Source organism: Malaclemys terrapin, chromosome 11, assembly GCF_027887155.1.
Source record: "Malaclemys terrapin pileata isolate rMalTer1 chromosome 11, rMalTer1.hap1, whole genome shotgun sequence".
Lineage (NCBI taxonomy): Eukaryota > Metazoa > Chordata > Testudines > Emydidae > Malaclemys > Malaclemys terrapin.
The window spans coordinates 54,096,999-54,121,261 of NC_071515.1; the positions used below are offsets into that span (position 1 = coordinate 54,096,999).

Consider the following 24,263-nt stretch of genomic DNA (forward strand, 5'->3'; position numbering starts at 1 on the left):
GGCACTAAACTTGTATTGTTGGGATGGGGGTACTGAACTTATGGGAAACAAGGGCATGTATATGCATATTGCTGCTCTGTGCTGGAAGGAATGTCAGACCTCTTCACAGACAATATGTATGATCATGTTGCCTTTTATTTACTGGCCTACAAAGAGACTCCTGGTAACTTTGATTGGGGTTGGATCAGAACCTAATTCTGTTGTCAGCTAAATGAAGCTATCTAGCTCAGGATGTGGAAGCTTGTTTAGGACACTGGTTCTAGGTCTTTTGTTGCACACATTCATTACACAGGGAAGAGGGAAAGTTTATAGTTAACACTTTTTAAAAGTTGAAAGAATTTTAATATGAGAATCTGGAAGGACGAGGAGCTCTTCTCTCTCCTTTCTCCAGCAGAGCACTATTTTAGTGAACACAGTCAGTCTGTGATTTGGCTGGCTGAGGAAAGGACTGGAATATAGCTCATGTAAAGGGAAATATATATATATATATATATATATATATATATATATATATATGGAATTGTAAAAATGAAACAAAGGGGGTTATAACTTCAAGGAAGGAATGTATTATTTGTAGTTGGTGACATTCAGAAGAGCTCAAACACAGCTGAACTAGCATGGTTAGTCATGTTAGGTGAGCCAGGAAGAGGAGAAGATATTCAGATAGATTCCACAATCCCTGAGCACCACAGAGCAGGTTTCCATGGGAACACATGTGGATGAGACAGAGATGTGATCAGAAAACTGCTCAGATCCACTAGCCACAAATTTCATGTGGAGGTTGTAGCCTGTCAAATTGTGTAGTAACAGTTTTGGATTTGCTGAGCAGGTTGCAATGGAGATTGTATTCACTCATCCCCCACTTTGATCCCCCATAAGAACCCTTACTCTGGGTTTGGATGGGGGACACACAAGGGAAAAATTCAGGCTATACATTAGTAAAAGAAAATAGAAAATGCTTTGAGGGAATAGGTTGCCATGGGAGTAGAGAGCCTTCAATATTGGGTGCCTAAATTAGGTACCTACCTCTGTATTTAGACATTTAAGTGACCAGGCCCTGGCTTTCATAGGTGCTGAGCCACTATAGCTCTCAATGAGATCATTGGCATGAAGCTGAAAACATTGTTCAAACTGAAAACAAATGGCACAGAGGATTTTCTCAGGTTGTGTGTGCACTGAGCGATCCATCTTTTACCATGGTACAGTAAGGCTTTAGGAGCTGTAGGTGCGCAGCACCTCTGAAAATCAGACCAGAGTTATTTAGGTGCCTAACTTCAGGCCCCCAGGTTCAGTACTTCCTGTAATTGAAGCCTGGTCACTGAAGGTATTAATGATGCCAAGTAGCATACAATTAATGCACTCAGTGTTTTAAGTTGTAGGTATAAAATAGAATTTCTATGCATGAATATTTAGTGAATGGTAAAAGGTAAGTCACTCAGAACACATAATCTCAGAAAATTCTCTGTGCCTTTTTTTCCCATCTTGAACAATGTTTATTTTGAAACCTCACTGCTCCCTGGAACTGCTCCAATGAAAACAATCCAATGATTCATGCGTTTGCCTTTTGGGATCATTTTTGAGCAGCGATGGCAGACGGACAATCCCAGTAATCTATAGTTTAAAGGGTTGCAATTCTAGCTTGCTCCCATCCCCATCCCCTCCCAAGAAGACTGAAATAAATAGAATCCCATAAGATTGGGAACTGTTAAAATGCTTGATTCTGGCAGTGACCCCCAAGATTTCTAAAGAACACTTTGTCATCTGGGGAAAAATAAAAGCCAATTTGCCTTTTACAACTGAGGAGAAATGTCTTAGTTTGAAAATGTGTTTACATGCATGATTCAGCTGTGTGCTTGTATTTATTTATTTATTTTAAATAAAAAATGAAATAAAACTTGTGCTAACGACAATAGAAGACTGAGTCAGACATAGTGCAGGTAGGCACTGCACAAGCCCCCCTGTATTTTTCTGCTAATGCACTTTTGTCCTGACCTGTGTCACCCTGCTGTCCTGAGCTCCTCACACAGCTCTGCTAATGCAGCTGTATCTTGACACTGACCTACCCCCAACTATTTCATTGCTGGGGTCCCCATACAGCATTGCTAATACACCTCAGTCCTGATCTGTGTCACTCTCTGCTTTAGCTGTCTTCCCCAAATAGCTCTGATAATGCAGTTGAATCTTAACCTGCAGCACCCCCTTTTATTCCACTTCTGATTCCCTACATACTCTACTAATGTATATCAGTGTTACCTTACTGAATAAATTCTCTCTGGTCTATGTACCATTTAAAAAGATTGTTGTGTACAGGGTCAAAACTAGTCAAGGACTGCATGCATCTTTCAAACACAGCAATGAAGAGTTCCCATTTTCTGTACATGTAAGGTTAGGTGACAATATAAGTCCAGCTGTGCACTCTTCTGTTTTGTAACAAAGGAAGCCTCCAGCAACATATGTGCAAAGAATTCAGAGGCTTGGAGTAGTGAGTAGGAAGAGTGTTGTGACACGGTTTGCTTTTGTTCTTGATAAAGGCACTCCTATTCCCTACTATGGTCACATCTTCTATCACTGCAGAGCCTCACACTCAGGTATAGGGACCAAGGCAGAGCATGAATCATGCACTTCAGCAAACAAACCTTCCTCCTTTTGTCCACCCCCAATTAAAGCAAGAAGATACAAAAGAAACTAGAATCCATGTAACTGACAAAGCCATGCCAATTCTTCACTATACTCAGTCGCTTGCATGTTATATCCACATCCCTTTGATCAGTAAGCTCTTCTAAGCAGGGTTTGTCTCCTTTTTTGTGTTTGTACAACATCCAGCACAATAGAGCCCGAATCCCAGTTGGGGCCTTTGCGTGCTAACAAAATATTAAACATTAAGAATCATGATAACAATGTTAATATGTCTGAGACATGTTGATGAAGCAGTGTCAGAGGGGCTGAGGGGGGGAAGGAATTGCACTGGCTGTATCTGTTCTGTGGCTAATTAGAAAGCTTCATTCTCCAGGGGAGTCAAATACACCCTTTTAACAAACACTAAATGCATGTAAAGGGGCCAATTGATCTTTGCCTATCTATGCCAACTCTGGTTCTGGCCCAATGTGATTAGAAAAGAAAAACGTCATACTAGTTCCACAGAAATGAGAGAGAAACTATTCCTCGTTTCCACTTAAATGCCACAGATCACGGACAGGTTGTAATTCTAGCCACAAGAGAGCCCGTATTATAGAGCAGACTTCCCAACAGATTTAGAACTTTTAATATTTATCTGTTATTTTGCTTTGTCTCAAAAGCAATAGAAACAATATGCTTGGTGATACTGTGTGGCTTGAGTTTCAATGGGTCAAAGCGATCATGGCTAAAAGAAAAAGATGCCCAAATGTTCATTGCCTAAATAGACTCTAATTTACTCTGGCCCTGGTTATAATTAGGCTTTTTCTTAGTATTTTAAGAGAGATGTGAACACAAACTCCTCATACATATAATTAAGACCTTCAAGTCTTAGCCTACCATAACAGGGTTTAAGAGAGAGTCTTGCTGTCACTTTAAATACAGCTTCCTGTTGTGAGTGTAATTACAGTTTTTATTGGCACTTCAGACTGTTTACCTCCTAGAGAGATAACACTGTTTATTATCAAGGTTTTCTTGTGCTCACCTCTACAACATATTATCTCATAGCCACACTTTTTTATTCACACTATGTCTAATATTTTCTGCATGATAAACAAAAGCCCAATGAATTAAACAGCAATGGTAATTTTTAAATATTTTTTTTTGTGTTATCTTAAGGATTCAGGTGTCCTTCCATTTTGCTTTGACATGCTGATCCTCAGAACATAAGATTGTGTCTTTTCTTCATTAAAAATAATAAGACATAAAAGCCTAAAACAAACTAGAATGAAACTCTTCCACCATCCGAGCTAGCGGGCTGCAAATAGCAGTTCAAATTAGATATCACAGTTTGGATCTATTAAATCTTTAGAGCACATCCATATTTAACATCAGGGAAGTAACAGATCTTTTCTACAGGCTGACTAAGCAGAGGAGTGGGAAAGTAATTATATAGTAAAGTAGCAACATGCATTCAAGCTGCAGTCATATGACCTCTTAATTTTTTAAAAGACTTGTCCTTCAGAAAGAAATTCATGGGAGACACTAACAATAACTTATTTCCATCCACCAATGTTAAGTGGTAGTACAAAGATACTGTGCACAGGAAATTGATTTCCTTTCAGTGATACAAACAGAACCTGAGAAGGATTTTATTTCTGTATATCATTATTATATTCAATATTAATAGCATTATTTAAACTGCTTTGAACCTATCTCCACTCTCCAATATTTCATTATTGTTCAAAGTCATTTTTGAGGATTATGCTGTACCTAGAAAAAATATTATTTTATGGGGCATTTTTACAGCCATTAGAGATGTAATCTGTCTAGTAGTGATGTCTAGCATCTATCACAGTTGCTTCATGGAGCTAAAAATGAAAATGAGAAAGTTGGAATATAAAAATTGTTAGTCATTATCTGCAAAATGCCCAAAGCTGTAACTATCCAGTTAAAAGAAGTGGAAGTTGGTAATTTTTGTTTTTGTTTTTATTTGAAATCTTAAAAGATTTGCAACACATTAAATTAGATGCTGTTTTTAGTCTACTTTTATCAGCCCTGTTTCTTTCCCATATGGTATCTGTCAATAGCATAATATTTTTTTAAATGTAAAAAATTTGGTGATTTACTTTCAAATTTTGTTTACCAAGTACAGGAATAATATTTAGCACTTAGGCATATGTATTTGCAGCATCAGAGTCTTATATGGCACTTTGTATTTGTAGCGCTAAAAGTGCTTCACCAGAGGGCAAATATTAATATCCCCTGTTTATAGGTTACACTGCTCTACAGTCAAAATGCTTCTGAAATAAATGTAGTCAAACTTTACTAATTCTGGGTCACTGAGAACGAAAATGATGCTTAAAATTGTTGATTGGCTCTAGTTTTCAAGATATGCTATTGGGTCAGTATATACGACCCTTGACTTGGGAATGGTGGAGGATAAATGAGTAATAAAGGGAAGGGATCTCAATTTAAACCAGAAATGACTAAAATACATCTTTGACTGGATCTATGAATAAATCTATGACTGGGTTTGGACAGTACTTGCTTTTTAGGCAAATCAATGAATGATGCAATCTGAAGCTGGTATTGCGTCATACATGATATGAATTGCATCATGTTATTCCTAGAAGTCATGGATGATGCAATCATAACGAAGCTTACATCACTCTGCTGAACAAATTGCCCTATATCAGCTCTAGAAATCATACAGTGTCGTGCTCTCTTATTTGTCAGTGTTTGATTTTGCAAAGGGACACATTTCTGTTTAGCCAAAGTGAGCAGAGATGCCTCGTACTTGTATGAACAGTGCAGATAACTTCTGCTATGTTTGTGGTGAAGTGACTTTTGCATCACAAAAGCACAGTATAACCACTATGGTTAAGAAAGCCTATCACCTTTATTTTGGCTGCAAAATTGGAGTTCAGGACAAGAGGTGGGCCCCACACATATGCTGCAACACTTGTGCAACAAAGCTTCGCCAGTAGTTGAACAGGAAAAGGAAATCTATGCCTTTTGCAGTGCCAATGATTTGGAAAGAGCCAACAGATCATACCAGCAATTGTTACTTCTGCATGGTGCCTCCAGTTGGGAAAGGTGTGTCAAAGAAGAAAAAGTGGACTGTGCATTATCCAAACATTCCATCAGCTATATGCCTAGTACCCCACAGAGAAGGGCTGCTGGTTCCCGATGCACCAGAATCATTCTCACTTGAGTCAGATGAGGAAGAGGAAGAGGATGAAACTTCTGGTCCTGAACCATCAATGTCACAGGACCCACATTTTCTCCCATCCTCCTCCTCTGAACCCACCTCATAACACAAAGTGAACTGAATGACCTTGTCAGGGATTTGGAACTACCCAAGAGTAAGGCAGAGCTGTTGGGCTCCAGACTACAGCAGTGGAATCTCCTGGCAGGTGATGTTAGGGTTTCCATGTTCCGTGACCTTCATGGAAGGTGATCTTGTAGCCTGCAATAACATCGATGGTGTGATGGCAGCCCTCAACATCGTTCACGATCCAGATGAGTGGAGACTGTTCATTGATTCATCGAAGATGAGTCTTAAAGCTGTTTTACTGCATCATGGCAATGTTTTGCCATCAATTCCAGTTGGTCATGCAGTCCATATGAAGGAAACCTATGACAACATGAAACAACTTTTGAGGTGCATAAACTATGACCAACATCAGTGGCAGCTTTGTGGCGATTTGAAGGTTGTTGCTCTCTTGCTTGGTCTGCAGACTGGATACACAAAGTACTGCTGTTTTCTCTGTGAATGGGATAGTCGTGTAAGAGATTCCCACTACATCAAGAAAGATTGGCCACTTCGACAGTCCCGGGCCAATGGGGGTTGCGGGAAGCGGCATAGACGAGCGATGTGCTGGCCGCAGCTTCTCGCCGTCCCCATTGGCCCGGGACGGCTAACCGTGGTCAGTGGGGGCTGCGATCGACCGAACCTGCCGCGTCAGCAGGTAAATAAAACTGGCCCAGCCCGCCAGAGTGCTTACCCTGGCGAGCCTCATGCCGAACGTTGCCGACCCCTGAGTTACACAGCAATGAAAGGCCAGACTTGGACACACTTTCTCATTTTTAGTGGTAGAGCTGGTCCCAAAAAACAAAATTTCTGCAGAAATTTTTGATAAAAATGAAAAAAATGTTCATTTTTCTCACAATTTCTCATGGAAACATTAACGTTTTCAGTAAAACCTCCAAAACTGAATGCTTTCAGCCAAAATATTTAGATGAAAAAACAAAATTTTCGATGGAAAGATGACATCTCTTCACTCTGTCAAAAACCCAATTTTCTGTCAAAAAACAGTTTAGATGGAAAATTTTCAACGAGCCCTACTAATGGTAGTACATTACTCCACAAGTAGCCACATTGAACTCAGTGAGGCTAACAGTGGAGTAAAGTCCTACCCACCTGAGTGAGGGTGGCAGAATCTGGCCCTTAGAGATTAACCAACATCACACAGCTTTTCAGTGGCAGAGCCAGGCATAGAAGAAAATATAAAATCATCAGTGAAAAAGTTGGCAGATGACACAAAGATTGGCAGGACAGATCACTGATTCAGAGAGATTGGTTAAAGATGGACGTAAGCAAACAATATTCATTTCAATATGGCCAAATATAAATTCATGCATCTAGCAACCAAGGATAGAAGATTCTATCCTGGGAAGCAGTGACTCTGAAAAAGTCCTTGGGGTTGTGGTGGATAATCTGCTGAACATAAACTCCCAGTGTGATGCTGTGGTCAAAAAGACTAGTACAATCCTTGGATGTATAAACAGGGGATTATCAAGCAGGATTAGGGAGGTTATATTACTTCTATATTTGGCACTTGGTACAACAGCTACTGGAATACTGTGTCCAGTTCTGGTGCCCACAGTTCAAGGATGGTGAAAAACTGAAGGAGGTTCAGAGAAGAGCCACAGAAATGATTGAGAGATTGGAAAATCTGCCTTATTGTGATACTTAAGGAGCCCAAACTATTTAGTTTATCAAAGAGAAGGCTAAGGAGTGACTTGACAGTTACAGTGACAGTCTGTAAGCATGCCTATATGGGCAACAGAAATCTGATAGTAGACAGCTCTTCAGTCAGGCAGGCATAAAAATATCCAGTGGCTGGAAGATGAAGCTAGAGAAATTTAGAATAGAAATAAGATATACATTTTTAACCGTGAGGGTAATTAACCTTTGGAACAATTTCCCAAGAGCTGTGGTGAATTCTCCCTGGAATTTTTGTAATTAAGATTAGATGTTTTTCTAAAAGATATGCTCTAGTTCAAACAGGAAGTAATTCAAGGAAGTCCTTTGGCCTATGTTAGGAGGTCAGACTAGATGATCACAGTAGTCCCTTAAGGCCTTGTAATCTATGAATCCAGGGGTGAGATTTTGTGCTGCGCCTCTAGAACTCACAGAACTAACAGCCTGAGGGCAGGAGTGACTATGGAATCTTTTAGCCACCTTTGCTCGCTCCTAATCCTGGTCTGCTTCAGGGCCCTAATGTGATAAAACAGCCCTGGGGACCTGTTTAAGTCTAAGTTATGGTAGCCTCCCAGGGCTGCCATATGGGATGCAGTGCTTTCCAGAATCTCCGTAGCACTGTGTGCTGTGACCCTGCCCTGACATACTCCTCCTTCCTCTAGACCCACCCCCAGCATATTCCATACACCACGGCCAGAGTTTGTAAGGGGGTTCTCAGAGGCCATCTCTGGTCTCCAGACTTCCAGAATTTTCCCCCTATCAGTTCAATACCTTTGACTGTAAACCCTCCTATATTCATGATGAACATGGAAAACATTTTTATGTTCATTGTTTCTCAAAGAAAATCCAGCCCTGTATTTTCAAACCTGAACATGATTGACCATAATTCAAATGTATATCCTGGAAAAATTATTTACACACTTGAAAGGAAATGAATATAGAGCTTTGTGGATTCACACACACGTTCATTCACATATCTACATATTCTCACATGTAGTTGTGTTCCTCTATCCCAACCACCTCCCCATTTCAACTTGTTTGTGCATTCCCTCCCTTGATCTTTCTCATCCCTTCATTCTCATTGTTTCATTTACTCTGCTTTTCATTTTAATAGCAGTCCCATTGAAAGGGAATGTAAAAATATCTTTAATTCTGTAGCATTCCTGCAAGCCAATCAGGATTTTTAACTCTGTTTCCCTGCACTGTTATGAGTGTGGGTTGAAGAGGGGAGGAAATAGAAGAGGAAAACATCAGGGGGAGGTCTTCAGTCTTGTCCCTTCTGAAAGATTGGTTGGTAGGAGAGAGTAGTAGAACTAGTGTTCTTCTGAAGTGCTGCCTTTTCTGCCAACACCCTGCATTTGCCTTTGAGATTGGTGGTGCTGCCACTTATACTGAAGAGAATCCAGTGGGACAAAGTAAAATGTAATTCAAAACCTGTGTTTTAATCTTTAAAGCTTGGTTTGAGAGTCAGCATGCTAAACCACACAAGGTTTTGAATTGTTGTCTAGTTTGTCCCACTCAATTGTCCTCAACTGAGTCAGCAGCAGCATATCTTCAAACAGAGACACCATAGCCAGTCAAATATGGAGAGAGAAGGTAATCTACGTTAAAGATAAAACCCTGTCGGAAAAATTCCCTCAGGAGATTCCCATCAGATGTAGGTACTTTTATTGAATTCCCAGGATTTCCAGTATTGGGGGGGGGGGGGCGCAGTTGTAAGTTTAACTGTAATTCTGAATAGCCTGATTTGTTTTTTCAGTTGTTTTATTTAATATAATTATTTAGCTATTTGAGGCAGGTGGAGGGGATACAGAGGAGCTCGTGGGTGTTTTTCTAGACATTCTCGTCAGGATTTTGACCCTTAAATTACTACTATATGCTCTGAACCTTTACTTCAATTTAACAGCTTTTTTCCTGGGAATGTCCATAGTTTTTACAATAGTACTAACATGGGACTAGTGTGAAAAGGAGAGAGGGCATTGCCCAGGCTTCTTGCTGACTTCTTGAGATGGGCAGGAATACGGTAATGCCTAGGTAGATGCTTCAACACCCTGGCAATGCTTATGAGGCTCATCATGGGGCCCAGCCCACGTGAAATTTGTCCAGGGCCTCCCAACACCTCTGTTAGCCATAAGAGCCTTGTTCACCCACCTTAGAAGACTGGTAGACACCATCCCCCCATGACTCTGAGGAAGTGCTTTAGGCACTGCACAGGCCTTAGGAGAGTCATGGGACAACCAGTCCCCCTCTCTCTGCAAGCCATTGGAGGCTTCTTTGTATCAGATGAGCCAAATTTATTTGGGATCATCTGGATCTGCAGAGTTTACTAAGGCTCCTGCCAAGGGGAGGTCATTTTGAGCATGCCCAGCACAGCTACTGAGGATTTTAAAGGGTTGGATTCCTAAGGTTTAGAGTGTGTGTGTGTGCGCACAGCATGTGCGTGCATTTGTGTGTACATAAATCCACGAAGATTCTGAATATCTAAGGCAGCAGTTCTCAACTGAGGGTCCACAGCCCCTTGGGGGTCTGTAAGCAGCCCCGGGCGGCAGGGCTCGAGCTTCAGCTGTGGGCAACAGGGCTTGGGCTTCAGCCCCAGGTGGTGGGACTCGGGCTTGGGCTTCAGCCTCGCATGGAGGTGCTTGGGGATGGCGTGCCACCTCCTCCCCCACCCCCGACTCACCTCAGCAGCCACCCAGCCTGTGGATCAGCACCAGCAACAAGTTTCACACTGAGTAAGTAGAACAAAAATAACATTCAGGTTTTTTTTATTTTTGTACCTACATTATCCTTTTCTTTTTTATATTACCTATGTGAGTGTGTGTTTAACTGTATAACTCTCAATTTTCTACAGCTTTTAACCTACTGGATATGCAGAAAAACAGTTGTTGTGGCACAGGTGGGCTGTGGAGTTTTTAGAGCATGTTGGGGGGTGCCTCAGAAACAAAAAGGTTGAGAACCCCTGATCTAAGGGATGGGTGGAATCCTCCCCGACCCTGCTGCGTTTCAGGTTCCCCTTTTTCATATCCCCTTCTCTGCTACTGCCATAGTCCCATTTCTACTGTCCCTTCATGCTCTCCTCACCCCACAGTAGCCCCCCCCACACACACACACACCCCTACCTACCTACCTCTGCCCTAAAAAAAGGAAGACTTGAAGAAATTTACAAGAGAAGGAAATAGTGGAGCTAGTAGTGTGCTTGTGAGTGGCAGCACAGCATGGAGGTATTTCCTGATTATCTTGATGACTCCAATAACCTTACTTTTAATTGTCACATACTTTCTGTTCCTACACTAGGAACAGCCAAAACAAAGTGTCAGAAGAGTTTCCTAACAACTTCCACTTTTTTAAAATGTGTGTTAATTTAAAAATGGCTTGTTTGACCAACTCTCCCTAGTGATTGATTTACAACTAGCAGCCCATTTCCACAAGGAAAAGTGTTACTGACTTAGGCCTTGACTACACTGGAGTAGCTGCAATGATATAGCCGCACAAATGGAAACTCATAATGCAGATACGCTGCACTGGTGTAAAAAGAACCAAGGCACTCCTCTGTTGCAAGTCACAGTTTACACTGGTACAGTGAATCTGTACTAGAGGTTGGCTCCAGTGCAGCTTACACCCATTGAAGAAAACCCTAGTGTAGAAAAGGCCCTTTCTTTCAATGAACGCATAGCTCTCCAGCAGTCATTCCTCAGACTATTTCTAACCCACTGTAGCCAACTTGCAATTCTCACGTTACTATTTAAAATCTTAACAACATCTACAGAGTTACACTGTAAGTCTTTCGGCATTTAGAAGCTGAAATAGACATATGGTCATTCCTTATACTTCATAGGTGAAGGCAAAGTAAGATGGAGCACATATTGTAAGTAGATGTTAACTCAATGTTCATTATTTTATGATTCATCTGAAAACACTACAGAATCCGTTTAATTCTCTGCTTCAATGATCCACAAGTTGTGAGGGGCAAAGAATTCAAAGCTTACACAATAATGCCCAAACATTAACAGCTACGGTTAAGTAGCCATCTGTCTACTAATTCCTGCAAAGGAGTTTAACTGGAGCATAGTCAGAGCTGCCAATATTTAAAACCTTCCAGCATTGCATAGGGAAGAACATTGCCAGATAGAGGAAAAGCAGAACTGCTGAAAAGTAAGAGTAATTAGACCCACTTTTTTATATATTTTCTTTCTCGATTTTTAAGTTTCTCAAGTTTTACAGCAACTAGAGAAAGACAAGTAGAAAAAAGAAAAGAAATAAAAACTCATTTATCTCTACATAAAAGTAATAAGATGTCAGAATGTCTGAACAGAATGACGAAAGGGAGATAAACACTCATATATTTTTCAGTAGTGTCTTTCATGCAAAGTTATTGCAACAGAGATTGCAGTCTATAAAAGCAGACACACATGGCATAGGTGGCTATGGTGTTTCATCCTGTAGGGCTGGTGTGACTCCACTGAAGTGAATGGAGTTATGCCTGTTTATATCAGCTGAGAGTCTGGCCCATCATAGGTAGTACATGTAGTTGTGAGTGAGCTGTTATGGAAAAGACCTCAACAGTTCGGGATGATTTTCCCTTCCTTTCATATGTTGGCCCATAGAGACCAAGGAGAGCTTTTCCCTTCCCCACACACATCATGACTAGACTATCTCTCTTGAAATCCATTATTTCCTTGTGGCTGCTCAGAGGCCACAGTGATGGGCAATCTTGTTAAAACTTAAATAGATCACTACTACTTAGATTTCTTCAGCATAAAATCTCCAGATGATCTGCCTCTATTCTAATCCCCAGGCTAGATGTCATATCCATTCTTTATTTCCCTATTTTCTGACTCATCTCTCTAACCCTGATGTCAGGAAGTCACAATAGTCTGGTTAGCAACAATCCTAAATGATCAGTTTTATTCCACCCTGCATTTCAGGCAGGTGCTATGAGAGTATATCTTGAAGCAATTGCTGCCTTTCATGACAAGAGAGTCATACAGAATGTGAGTTTCATCAGCTAGGTTAGATATGTTTGAATAAAAATAAGGACACTGAGACCACCATGGAACTTGTCATCCTTCTGTGGTGCTTAATGACAGCACTTAAGGCTAAAGTCCACTGAATTAAAATCACTGTCATGGAAATCGGCTTTCCCTTGGACAATTAGTTCTGCTTGGATTTCTGGGGACAGTTAGACCCGTATAATAGAGGAGCCTGTGTAGAGGATAATGATGTTCCTATGTTAAGACCAGATTTATTATTTGGATCTGAAAGCTTTGTTGCGGTGTTTAAAATAAATATAAAGAACTGTATATGACAATTTACTTCCTGGACTCTGGGAGTTAGGAAGTGACCAAGAGAAAGTGACATTTCAGAATGTATTAAACTTTGAAAATAATTATCCATATCCTCCAGTGTGACATGGGGAAAGGGCCTTCTCTCTCCTTTTTGTCCCCCTCCCCAATCCGAGCGATGGCTGGGGGACAAATCAGCACCCAGCACAATTTAGAGTGGCCGTGGGGATGCTCTAAATTGTACTAGTATATAATAAATCCTAAGGAGCTGCTCCACTAGCCAAGATCCAAGAGCATCCTTCTCTCCAGCCTCTCCCCTGATACTTCCCTTGTTACCTCCAGCTCACACTAGAATGCCCTTTGCACAGGTAGGACTAAAATAGCAACTCCTACACCGTTCAGGATACTTGACAAAGCAGCTTTCTTTCATACCTCCAACAACTATAAGACAAATCCCTAAATTCCTAATCCATTTTTATGCAAAACTCCTTGAAATTTCATCCCCTCAATGAGCATTTTAACTGAGGAATGACATCAGGATTTGGCCTGTAAGGTTTTGATTGGTGAAGCATGTTCGAGCTGAGCTGTGATACAATGCACTGGGTTTTATCTCAAGTGTCACTCCTTTCACACCAATCAAGGCATCCTTAGGAAGAGAAAAAGACAGGAAGAACAATTCACATTCAGTAGCTGTTTCCATAGAAACATACAAATTAAAAGATGGAAAAGACCTTTGACATAGCCAATCCACCTGCCAGGGCAGCAGTTTGTATCATATAACATCGATCCTGGAGTTTCATATAGTGCCTCTTTCCCATTTGAGGTGTAGTTAGCCTGCATTTCAAAGCCCACAAGGCTACAACTCTGTCTTCCTCTCACATCTAGAGTGGTCATTTATTTCATTCAGTTAAATCATGGCTCCTGACATTGTAAAAGCCACACTTGCATACAAGGAGGCAAAATTCAATGTTTTATACAGCTTGTATATCAGAGAACTATCTACTAGGACTCCAAGATCTCTTTCTTGAGTGGTAACAGCTAATTTAGACCCCATCATTTTATATGTATAGCTGGGAATATGTTTTCCAATGTGCATTACTTTACATTTATCAACATTGAATTTCATCAGACATTTTGTTGCCAGTCACCCAGTTTTGAGCGATCCTTTTGTAGCTCTTTGCAGTCTGCCTGGGACTTAACTATCTTGAGTAGTTTTGTGTCATCTGCAAATTTTGCCACTTCACTGTTTTACCCCTTTTTCCAAATCATTTATGAATATGTTGAATAGGACTGGTCCCAGTACAGACCCCTGGGGGACACCACTATTTACCTCTCTCCATTCTGAAAACTGGCCATTTATTCCTACCCTATGTTTCCTATCTTTTAACTAGTTACCAATCCATGAGAGGACCTTCCCTCTTATCCCATGTCAGCTTACTTTGCCTAAGAGGCTTGGTGAGGGACTTTGTCAAAGGCTCTATGAACATCTAAGTACACAATATCCACTGAATCCCCGTTGTCCACATGCTTGTTGACCCCCTCAAAGAATTCTAGTAGATTGGCGAGGCATGATTTCCCTTTACAAAAACCATGTTGACTCTTCCCAAACAAATTATGTTTATCTATGTGTCTGACAATTTTGTTCTTTACTATAGTTTCAACCAGTTTGCTTGGTACTGAAGTCAGGCTTACTGGCCTGGTAATTGCCGGGATCACCTCTGGAGCCCTTTTTAAAAATTGGCATCACATTAGCTATCCTCCAGTCATTTGGCACAGAAGCTGATTTAAATGATAGGTTACAGACTACAGTTAATAGTTCTGCAATTTCACATTTGAGTTTCTTCAGAACTCTTGGGTGAATCCCACTGGTCCTGGTGACTTATTACTTATTACTGTTTAGTTTATCAATTTGTTCCAAAACCTCCTCTAATGACACCTCTTTGTAACCTAATCATTGTGTAAACACCATGTGTAATAATAGGAATCAGACATCATTTACTAGGCATGTTTTTCAGGCCACAATTACACAATGACTTGCATGAGACACCCACACACTCAACTCCTTGGCTAGGGGATCATGTGCATGTTGACACTGGTAGGAGTTATTGAGCAAGTATTAACATGTTCACAATATCCAGATGGAACATACAACTCCTCCAGGAATAAGAATATCATTACTTACAGCAGATGAATCCAGGCAGTGAGCCACATTGCAACAATCGGTTTAAATCACTATTTGGCCATTTTGGCCTAACATACCTAGCTTACTATCTCCTATTCCTGTTAGTTTTAAGATGATGGCAAAGTAAAAAAGCACTAAATCTCTAATAGACACTAATCTTGCTATTTCATGTTGGGGTCTAGGCATTCCAAGTGATCATGGCAAGAAATGTGTGTTACACTGATGGTTAGAATCTGGGAAATCTCCTTCTTTGACATTCTGTAATGAGGTGAAGTGGCCTCCCTCCGAACTGGAGTGTGACAGACCGCTACACTCCCCTGGGCGGGTGGAGCTAAACCCACTCCCCTCACCGGAAATACCAGGGCGGGACAGGAAGTAGAAAAGGAGAGCCCTGGAGCTCAGTTGCTGCTGAGCCACAGGAGAGATAGGATGCCTCCGCAAGAACCCAGCCGAGCCCCGGCATGGACCAATACCTTGCCGTCAGGGGATGCAGAGGCGGACCCTGAGGAGCTACCAGAGCTACCAGCAACTGAATACCCCAAGGAGACAGAAGATCTTTGGACAACTGGACCTTACACCCAGACTGTGGTAGGAAGTAGCCTGGGGGGGACCAGACTCTAGTCTGGTTCTGCTGGCAGAGTGAGAGTCAGCATTTTGCAGCTGGATTCCCTGATGACCCAGTGGCAGAACATTCTGCCACTATTAGGGCTCTGGGCTGGGACCCAGTGGAGTCAGGTGGGCCTGGGTCCTCCTACCCTTTGCTGCCAACCCCCACCCCTGGGGTGGCGGCCCCATGTGTTATTTGTAGCACCTGCCCCAGCCAGGTGGCTGTGGGCTAAAGACTGTTGTGCTTTGCCCTGCCCAGGGGGCTGGAGCTTTCCCCAAAAGACTGTTACTTGCGGCCTGCCAGTAGTGAAGCAGAGTGGTCCCTCTCCCTACTCGAGCATGAGGGACTGCTACACATTCTCTCCATAAAATGATCTTATGTGGACATTTCAAAATGAGACATGCATGCCAATAAATGCTGCTAAGAAGAAATGAAAATTGGATGCTACTTCTTGTTCCATTATAGCTTTGTTCTATAACATGAACATGTACTAAATTATAAAGGGGTAAATAGTGAGATACAAAACTACACAGGATAGTTAAGTCAAAAGCAGACTCTGAGGAGTTACAAAGAGATCTCACAAAACTGAATGAGTAGGCACCAAAATTGCAGATGAAATCCAGTCTTGGTTAATTCAAAGTAATGCACATTGGAAAACATAATTCCACCTGGGTAAATACAAAATGATGGGGTCTAAATTAGCTGTTACCACTCGGGAAAGAGATCTTGGAGTCCTAGTAGATAGTTCTCTGAAATCATCCACTTAATGTGCAGTGGCAGTCAAAAACGTTAAGTATTAGGAACCATTAGGAAAGGGATAGATAATATGAAAATATCACAATGCCACTATATAAATGCATGGTACACCAATACTTTGAATACTAAGTGCAGTTCTGATCTCTCCATCTCAAAAAGGACACATTTGAATTGGAAAAGACACAGAGAAGGACAATACAAATGCTTAAGAGTTTGGATGAGCTTCCATATGACAAGAAATTCAAAAGTCATGGACTGTTCAGCTTGGCAAAGAAACAACTAAGATGGGCTGTGATAGAGGTCTATAAAATAATGAATGGTGTGGAGAAAGTGGATAAGGAAATGTATTATGTGAAGGATTAAATAACAAGAACCAGGGATCTCCCAATGAAAATAATAGGCAGCTGGTTTAAAACAAACAAAAGGAAGTACTTCTTCACACAGTGCAGAGTCAGCCTGTGGAACCTGTTGCCAGGGGATGTCGTGAAGGATAAAATTATAACTGGATTTAAAAAAGAATTAGATAAATTCATGGAAGATAGGTCCATCAAAAGCTATTAGCCAAGATGGTCAGGGAAGTGACCCCCATGCCTTGGGTGTCCCTAATCGCTGACTGCTAGAAGCTGAGTGGATGACAGGGATGGTCAATAATTGCCCTGTTCTGTTCACTCCCTCTGAAGCACCTGGCATTGGCGACTGCTGAAAGACTGGGCTAATTGGACCACTGGTCTGACCCAGTATGGCCATACTTATGTTCTAATAAAGAAAGTTACAAAACATCTACTATAAATCCAAAACGTGAGTATCTTTAAGCATTATTAAACCTTAGCTTTATTGGGCTGTATAATTATGAACTTTTCTTTGTTATAACTGGTTCACATGTAATAAGGTCCATAAAAGAAAAGTAATAGCGTTAATGCTTAATAGACTCTGAAAGTGATGATGTCACACTCCAAACGGGTAACCGTGAGGAAGGGGATTCTTTCTAAACAACCGGTGTCGGGTTATAATGTCAAAAAAGATCATGTGTAATGCTATAATTAACTGTTTTAACAGGTAAGCGAGTGTATGTTACTAATCATTTAACCTTTAAGCAGTGAAAAGACGTGTTGGGATGGCTGCAATGTGGTTTAAATCGCCAACCATGTGATGGGTGTGTCAGCCATCTTTAACGCTATAATGCTTGCAGTCTGGAGCACAGTACATAACAATATTCAAATGCCCCATGGCAGAAAGAGGAAAAGGAAAACCCTCAGGAGCTGAGCATTGTAAACAAAAGGCTGAGAAGGAAAAGGACCAAGCAAAACAGCAGGGATCCTTCTCTTTAATCCAAATAAAGATGCAAGCAGTTCACAGCATCCAGATGAAGGAATTTAACTTGGAGAGGAGGTTAGCTCACATCTGCATGGAAGCAGTTTGGAACGTCAAGATGAAGGTATACTACTTGGAGATGAGGGTAGCTCACCTCCACAAAAAAGCAGTTTGAAACTCAAGATGGTGGAAACTTACTTCTAGATGAAGGCAGCTCACAGCAGACTAATATGGAAGTGGAGAGAATTTATTCATCTTCAGAGACACATGCAGAAATTGAAGTAAATGAAGTAGAAGGAAGAAAGGATGAGGAAGTTACAAACAAGTTACAGGATGGGGACCCAGCTTCATGGCCCAAATATGATGACAGTGTGCGGCAAATTATCGTGGAACAAGGACTCAAACAAGTTCATGAATTTTCCTTCCCTAAGGATGGAAATAAAAGAAAATTCTCTGCTCAGCATTACAGGAGGAAACTCATTAGGGGAAGAAATTCATTGAAACTGGTTACAATATTCAGTGTAGAAGTACTCTGTGTTTTTGTTTTTGCTGCAAGTTGTTTAGAAATCAAGCAATTGATACATCACTTACTGAAAATGGTTTGAAGGACTGGAAAAACATAGCTTCAATTATCTCTTCACATGAAAGAAGTACAGAACATTTGGAATGTTTTCAAAATTGGAAAGAACTTGAATTACGATTGAAAAAAGGAAAAACTATCAATGAAGAAAATTTACGTGTTATCAAGGAAAAAGAAGAATATTGGCAACAAATATTAGAGTGTCTGATTGCTTTAGTGAGAGTTCTCGGTGGGCAAAATTTAGCATTCCGCGGCTGCGGCAGAAATGAAAAATTATACACGCCAAGTAATGGAAACTTTTTAAAATTTGTTGAATAGCTACCTTTGTTTGATCCAGTCATGAAGGAGCATCTACGTATAATAACTGATCACGAAACACTGGTTCATTACTTAGGAAAAAATATGCAGAATGAACTGATTCAAATCCTAGCAAATGCCATTAAAAAGAAAATTGTAGAAGTTGCCCATTCTGAATAATACTTTTCAATAATACTGAACTGCACACCAGATGTGAATCATGTTGAACAAATGACGATGATCATTCATTTTGTGGAAATGGAAAAGTCTGCAGATGAAGATAATGTTGAAGTGCTCATAAAGGAACATTTTTGGGGTTTTGTACCACTGAAAAACGATTGGAGCATTTATGACTGAAACTAGTCTATAAGAGCTTGAAACAATGTCATTATCTGTTGAAAACTTACATGGCCAAGGCTATGATAATGGGAGTAATATGAAGGATAAAGACAATGGTGTGCAAAGGAGAATGATGGAAATCAATCCTAGGGCCTTTTTCGTTCCTTGCAGCGCGCACTCTCTGAATTTGGTTGTCAATGATGTTGCTAGCTGCTGTTTGGAGGCAAGCAGTTTCTTTGACCTGATACAACGTGTTTTTGCGTTTTTTTTCAGGCTCAACATGCCGTTGGGAGATTCTGACTTGCCATGTGAATTCTCTACCTGTGAAACCACTTAGTCACACAAGATGGGAGTTGCATTGATGCTTTGAAGCCTCTTTGCTATGAACTTGGAAACATTTATGATGCCCTAATTGAAATTTCTGATGATACTACCTTTACTAGATCATCTGGCAATACGGCACATTCAGATGCAGAAGCTCTTGCAAAAGGCCTTTCCAAGTTCAAATTTGTGACTTCACTCATTTTGTGGTATAATATCCTTTTCAAGATTAACATCACTAGTAAACAGCTTCAGGAAAAGAACTTGAACATACATTCTGCTATTCAAAAACTGCAGCAAACTAAAAATATTCTGGAGGAATTCAGAAGTGATTAAGGGTTCGAAAGAACACTGGTAGATGCTCATGAGCTTGCTGAAGAAATAGACTTTCATACAGAATTTGAACCAGAGCCAGTTCGCATTCGGCAAAAGAAACAACAGTTTTCGTATGAAGGATGAGACACAGCCATTCAGAACCCCAAAAAAAGGTTCAAAGTGAATTTCTACTTCGCATCCTTGATACTGTTATTCACTCGGTTGACGAAAGATTTTAACAGATGCATTAGTACTTGACTTTCTATATGGTATCCACAGCTTGCAAAAGAAAACAGCAAACAGATAAGAGAATTTTGTATAAAACTGGAGTCGGCATTGACTCATGAAAATTCAGAAGATATTGATGCTACAGATTTGTGTAGTGCACTTCAGGCTTTTTCAAGATGACTTAAACATTCCACTCCTGAAGAAGTACTGAAGTTTGTGAAAATAAACTCACCATTTTACAAACATTTTTATAGTTCTACGCATTCTTCTAACTTTGCCAGTTTCTGTAGCTAGTGGAGAACGTAGCTTCTCAAAGTTAAAATTGATAAAACCATATCTGCGTTCAACTATGGTGCAAGAGAGACTTGTTGGACTTGCCACAATGTCAATAGAGCATGAAATAGCTGGAAAACTGGATCTAAAAGAACTAGTGACTGAATTTTCAAAACTTAAAGCAAGAAAAGTTATGTTTTAAGAGCACAGTGTGTTTTTTATTCAGAGTGTTTTGTAAATACAGGTTAAAGTTCATTTAAGAGTTTTCTTATTTCTTTCTATATTGGATGTGGCAGTAATGGCAGTTAAAGCAGGATAGCGTAACGGATGATTTTGGATTTGTAATAATAAAAATTATAATTAACATTTTTTATGCATTTTTATTTGAAATTGGACTGAAATATCATCTAGCTGCCATGTACAAATCTATTCTGAAAATTTCATGTCTCTATTGTATCTGATCTCAGAAACATTGGTTGGACAGACGGACAAACTGAATAAGCAAGCCTCTGTTTAAAAAAAAACGCTTAAAAAACATGAAAAGGAAAAAAAGGGGCAAAATGTTTCCCAGTTTACCAAAAACCTCAGCCTAGATCTGCCTTCGGGGCTTGGTGGTGGGAGCGCCGATTGCATGGTTTGCCTCGGGCACCAGTTGCTGGCAGCTAGTCTAGGGCTGCCCCTGCTTGAGTTTTAATATTTGTTGGAAATACTTGGGAAAGAAAACATTTAAAATGTTCTCTCCTAACTTCTTTAAGAAGAGTCTTAACCTTTCATTCTCATCCCCTTGCCCATAGACCCTGCATTTGAAACACCAAACACAAAGACAAAACAGTCTGAGAACTTGATCTAACCCACCTGCTTTCTGTAGCTGTGTGATCATTAGTCTGTTCACAAAGTATCTAGGAGTTAATACTCTGTCTTCACCTTTGAATTAGAAGACTTATTTTAAATATCATGGTCCCGACCCTGCATTTCTTTACATCAGTGTAGCTCCATGTGGAATGTGAAATGTTGGATTAAAGAAATTTACCTCAAGTGAATCGACCTACATCCCTAGGATAATGCATCCCATGCCTTGTGGCCGATGGCGTCTCCTTCTGATCCCTTCCCTCAGAGGGCTCTTCCAAATCCTTCTCCGCAGCAGTACCTGTGCAGAGAACCTGGAAATAGTTTAGCACCTCTATCTGCATTGGGGACACATAGGTTCTCCTCTTTCTTCTTCGGGGAAGTCACATACTGCCAATAATCTTCCCCGTTCTGCACAGCCCTCTCTGATTCTTCAGCATGTTGTGCTTCCAGCACCAAACACTGACTACTATCCAGACAATCTTCATGCTCTCTGATGCAACGCAGGGTTGATGCTTGGTGCTCTAGCCCTTAAACCTTCTGTTCCAATCTGCAGACTGGTGTGCACTTTGTACGGCTGACGTTGCCTCAGTTCTCTGGGGGAAGGAGAAACATGGCACAGTCTGAGCAGGCAACGGCAGCTGATTGCTCACTGGCCATGTCTTCCTTCTATGATGCTCCTCAGATGTTGTGCGGACAACTCACGGGAGCCTGCACAGCAGGAACAGTGTGTGTGAGACCTCCCCGCAGGCGAACTCCCAGGTAAACTCCCTCTGTTTGCCTGTCCTCTGTTCACTGCTCGCTCAGTTCACACCTGCCAGCCTTTTTATAAGGCTGTTGGCTCAAGGCAAGTGGCCCAGCTCAAAGCCTTCCCTCCAATCAACCACTTAAGGCTCACCTGGAACCATTCACTCCCAATGGACACTATGCAAATGAACAAGCACACAGTCAAACAGATGGTCACAGAAGACAGACACTCGAATATTCACCCCACCAGCTCACAACACAGCCCCCCTAATGCAGCACTCACCTTAGCTCCTCTTGTATGGTTCCCACGTAAATTCCCTTTGTTTGCCTGTGCTTTCGTACCAATCTCTGACCTTTGATGCCTACCACTTATAATCAGTAAAAATCTATCATTCTGTGGTTAATAAATCTATTTTATATTTTATCTTAAGCAGGGAGTCTTGACTGAAGTGCTTGGGAAATCTCAGCTCAGGATACAAAGACTAGCATCTGTCCTCTCCACATATCGAGGGACGTGCAGACTACATAATGAACTTGCACTGGTTAAGTTTCTGACCAGGGGAAGACAATAGAATTCTAGAGTGCAAGGCTGGGGAGTTGGGAAATTTTGATAAGTGCCTTTCTCTGTGTTATTCCTGAGTGGCTCAAGGAGCATTCATGCAATCTACCTGGCTGTAGGGATCCACAGGCTGCTATACTGAGTGATAACAGCATCTGCAGCGGTTTGCTGCTTTTCACTATCAAAGCATTGTCTGGAGAGTTAACGGTGTGCAGCACTACCCCAGGTGCACTGTGTACCCTAGAAATCCTGTCACATCTTCAGTGGCCAAACTCCTTCTAGGCCGTGCTAGTTGGCAGCTGGGGAAAATACACATGTATGTAGGTCGAGCAAGGGACCCCCCAGAGCGGCTCCCTGATGGTCTAGTGGTCAGGATTTGGCGTTCTCACCGCCACAGCCTGGGTTCGATTCCCAGTCAGGCAAGGAGTGGACATGGCTAGCTCTTGTCTGCGCTGGCTGCTTTTCTCTCCGCCGCAGCATTTCCAACCCCTTTGCTCATACCTGTCTTTCAAGAAGCTCTTGTATCTCTTCTGCCCCGGCTGCCCTTTCACACTCCAACTTCCAGGGCCTTTCGCCTTCCTTCCCGCAGCTCCTCTCTTCTTTTGTGAGCGAGGGCGTTTTTCCGCTTCCTCTTCTCGAGTGGGGAGGATGGTAGGCGCTCAGCACCGTGGTACAACTTCCGTCGCCACTCGAGGAAGGCTTTTTCTTGGCTGCCCTGCTGAGGGATGGGGTAGGGGATGTACTTCAGGGAAAAACTGGGGGAGTGTCCAGCTGCAGGGGTAGTCTGGGGAGCTGCTTCTGCCTACGGGAGGCTGTCGTCACCATCTGACCCACCGTTTCGCCTGCCGAGGAACCCAACTGTGCTGGGCTCTCAAAGGCCACTCCCCCCTCGCGGGGCACCAGGCAAGCCTTCTGAGCGCCGTCGGTAGCGCGTCAGTCTCATAATCTGAAGGTCCTGAATTCGATCCTCAGAGAAGGCAGCTTTTTTGCCTCTTGCTATAGCCCTGACCACTTCTGGCTCTCCCTCTCCCGTGGTTGCTGGAGGCCAGGATTCCCCTGTGCTAGTTGGCAGCTGGGGAAAATACACGTGTACACAGGTCGAGCAAGCAGCCCCAGAGCCACTCCCTGATGGTCTAGTGGTCAGGATTTAGCATTCTCACCGCCACATGCTGGGTTCAATTCCCAGTGAGGGAAGGAGTGGACATGGCTAGCTCTCGTCTGCGCTGGCTGCTTTTCTCTCCCCCCGCAGCATTTCAAACCCCTTTGCTCATATCTGTCTTTCAAGAAGCTCTTGTATCTCTTCTTCCCCAGCCGCCCTTTCACACTCCCACTTCCAGGGCCTTTCGCCTTCCTTCCCACAGCTCCTCTCTTCATTTGTGAGCGAGGGCATTTTTCCGCTTCCTCTTCTCGAGTGGGGAGGATGGTAGGCGCTCAGCACCGTGGCACAACTTCCGTCGCCACTCGAGGAAGGCTTTTTCTTGGCTGCCCTGCTGAGGGATGGGGTGAGGGCTGTACTTCCAGGAAGAACTGGGGGAGTGTCCAGCTGCAGGGGTAGTCTGGGGAGCTGCGTCTGCCTACGGGAGGCTGTCGTCACCACCTGCCCCACCGTCTCTCCCTCCCCCGTGCTAGTTGGCAGCTGGGAAAAATACACATGTATGCAGATTGAGTAACTGTCCCGATGTTCTAGTTGTCAGGATTTGCCCCTTTCAAAAGAATGTTTGTTCCTATTTTCCTCTTTTTGTTTTACGCATTTATATTTCCAAGGGAAGTTAACTTATATGTCGTCCCTTTTGCAACATGATATACAATGTCTCCCCCCTTCTTTTTCATTACCATTTCCGTAACAGTTGGAAATAGTTCCTCGTTTCAAATGCAAGGACTACAGGTATAGCCAATTGTGTGAAGGAGACAGCAGGAAATTGGCTAATAAAAAAAAATTGAAAATAAAATAAATCAAGAATAAGGAAAAGCATAAAGCTTAAACATTTCTGACCTGGGGAAATGAACAAGTTGCACA

General features: G+C 41.8%; 2 non-coding genes across 2 annotated transcripts; both read left to right on the forward strand.

Annotated features, from left to right (window-relative positions):
• The first annotated feature begins 22,597 nt into the window (after window positions 1–22,597).
• TRNAE-CUC (transfer RNA glutamic acid (anticodon CUC)) lies at window positions 22,598–22,669 on the forward strand. Its single transcript has one exon. It is a non-coding gene; the product is annotated as a tRNA-Glu (tRNA).
• Window positions 22,670–23,153: 484 nt separating this feature from the next.
• TRNAM-CAU (transfer RNA methionine (anticodon CAU)) lies at window positions 23,154–23,226 on the forward strand. The gene has a single exon. It is a non-coding gene; the product is annotated as a tRNA-Met (tRNA).
• The last annotated feature ends 1,037 nt before the right edge of the window (window positions 23,227–24,263 follow it).